Raw genomic sequence first — 3,018 nt, 5'->3', positions numbered from 1 at the left:
GGGCCCAGGACTCAAACCATAGCTGGCCACGTGAAAGTCCACTGACATAACCATTACGCCATCTGCTGGTCTCTAAATTTCTATTCTTTTTTTTTGGTTTGGTTTTTCTTGCTATAGGGCACATGTGCTCACCGGAAAGAGACAGACAGAGAGACAGAAAGTGAGAAATCATCCCCTGGGGGCCACATTTCCATTCTCCTCTCAGGATCTTGGGCACGCACGCACACACACCCAGTGTGAGTTTAAGCCACCGGGTCTGGGACTCGAACCACAGTCGACTACGTGGGAGTCCAGTGACATAGCCATTAGACCAACTGCTGGTCCCAAAGAATTATTTTATTTTAACTTTATTTATTTATTTACTTATTTTAATTTGACCAGAGTGAGACAGAGTGTGAGCAAGAGGAAGAAAGCACTTTCTGTCTCTCTCTCAGTCCCTCTCTGGTCAAACTGAAATAAGTAAATAAAGTTTAAAAAAAAAAAAAAAAAAAGAGCCTCTCACCTAGACCCTGTCTGGAGAAGACCCCTTCCAAAACCCTCCCCACAAATATGCAGGAGCTATTTATGGAGTTAGGCTGGTAGCCATGTCAGAGCATGGAACTAGTAGCCATAGTAGCCATTTATTTATTTATTTTAGAATTATTTATTTTTAATTTTTTAAATGTTTCACTGTTTTTAATTATTTTATTTATTCATCATTTATTTTAATTTGACCAGACACACACACACACACACAAACACACACAGAGAAAATGAGAAAGCAAGCCACCAGGTCCGGGACTTGAAATGTGGTCAGCCATGTGGGTGTGTCCAGCACCTTAACCACCACACCACCTGCTGGTCTCCCATGGTAGCCATTTAAAGGCCTGGTACATATCTAGCTTGGTAGATGCGTTGAACTAGAGAAATTGTGGAGTCCGTAATGCTTAGATTAAATGAAAATGAGATGGAAATCAGGCCAGGTTGGTTTACAATCTCAAAACAGAAAGCAAGGGATCAGCTGATGGCATGGTGGTTAAGGTGCTGAACATTCTCACATGGTCAACCACGGTTCAAGTCCTGGACCTGGTGGCTTGCTTTCTCACTTCCTCTCATTCTCTTTCTTTGTGTCTCTCTCTGGTCGAATTTAAATGAATAAATGAATAAATAAAATAAAATTTAAAAAAATAGAAAGCAAAGAAAATGGTGCATTTCCAATAGAAGTTCATTCTTCCCACTTTATTTTCAAAAGCTACTTCCCAGGACCAGCAGTTAGTGTAATAGCTATGTCACTGGACTCCCATGTAGTCAACCGCGGTTTGAGTCCCAGACCCGGTGGCGTAATCTCACGCTGGGCTTGTGTGTGTGTGTGCCCAAGATCCCGAGAGGAGAATGGAGAAGGAATTGTGGCATGGCCATCCTCCTGGGGAGTGATTTCTCGCTTTCTATCTCTCTTTCTGGTTAGTGCACACACACACTATAGCAAAAACCTCTCCAAAAAAAATTCATTCATTAAAAAAGGAAAAAGCTACTTCCCTGGTGTGGGAAGCTGCGCACCAGCGAGTCTGCTGAGGTTCCTCAGAGAGCAAACAATTGCCATGATTGGTTCCCTTCAAAAAAAAACCTGACCTTCAAAACCTTGCTCTGATTGGCCACTAGAATCCCTCAAATTTGCATATCTGGCACCTCATGATTGGTCCAAAAGCAACCAATCATGGCCCACCGTTTACAGCAATCAGGGCCCACCATTTACAACCAATCAGGGCCCACCGTTTACAACCCACCAGCATGTATATAACCACAATACCTGGCCCACAGTAGCCAGATGACACAGACAACCAGGAAGATGACGATGACCAGGAAGAGGACGACTGAAGAGCCTGAAGAGTTGAAACACTGTGCAGTCTCCAGACGACCTGGCAGACCCTGAAGAGCTGTGACACTGCGTTGTCTCTGTGCTGCTCACGGTAGACGACGCGACCCTTAAGAGCTGTGACACTGCGTCGTCTCTGTGCTGTACCGTGCTGCCCACAGTAAACAGACGACACTGTCGTCTCCGTGTTGTAACACTACGCAGCTTGTCCCGTCTCTCACTCCTTCACTCAGGAAACTGTTCAGCTGTCCCCCCGGGTCGGGACACCCTGGTTAGGCTTATTTCTCATATTGAATCTGTAATCACCTTTCCCCCGATACTGGCCATAACTCCCATTTCTTCTATACTTATCAACCACCTTAGTCTGGCCTGCAAGGCCCTTACCATTTACCAAGACTTCCCTTTCCCTTCTTTTTCCCAATATCTTCTCTTTTTTTTTAATTTTTAAAATAAGGAATCAGTTATTTATTTAACTTTGTTTTTGTTTTTTTTAAAATAATTTTTTTTTGGAGAGGTTTTCACTATAGAGCACGTGTTCTCACCAGAGAGACAGAGACAGAAAGTGAGAAATCATGCCCTGGAGGGATGGCCACGCCACAATCCCTTCTCCTCCATTCTCTTCTCAGGATCTTGGGCAGGTACGCACACACGCCCGGCGTGAGTTTAAGCCACTGGGTCTGGGACTTGAACCACAGTCGATACATGGGAATCCGGCAATGTAGCCATTACACTATCTGCTGGTCGCAAATAATTTTTAAAAATAATTTGAACTTTATGGGACCAGCAGTTAGCGTCTCTCTCTGTATTCCCGGCAAGCACACACGCCCTATAGCAAAAATCTCTCAAAAAAAAAAAAAAAAAAAGAAAAAGAAAAAGAAAAAAAATTTGAACTTTATTTTTTTCAATTTTTTTAAAGAATTATTTTAGTGAACCAGCAGTTAGCGTAATGGCTATGTCACTGGATTCCCATGTGGTTGACCGCGTTTCGTGTCCCGGAACTGGTGGCTTAGAACTCACGCCGGGCACGTGTGCGTGCATGCCCAAGATCCCGAGAAGAGAATGAGGAGAAAGGATTGCGGCGTGACCATCCCCCCTGGGGGGTGATTTCTCGCTTTCTGTCTCTATGTCTCTGTCTGTCTGTCTGGTGAGCGCATGCGCCCTATAGC

This window comes from Tupaia chinensis, unplaced genomic scaffold (genome assembly GCF_000334495.1).
Source record: "Tupaia chinensis unplaced genomic scaffold, TupChi_1.0 Scaffold141389_1, whole genome shotgun sequence".
Classification (NCBI taxonomy): domain Eukaryota; kingdom Metazoa; phylum Chordata; class Mammalia; order Scandentia; family Tupaiidae; genus Tupaia; species Tupaia belangeri.
This window is presented reverse-complemented; position numbering follows the sequence as displayed.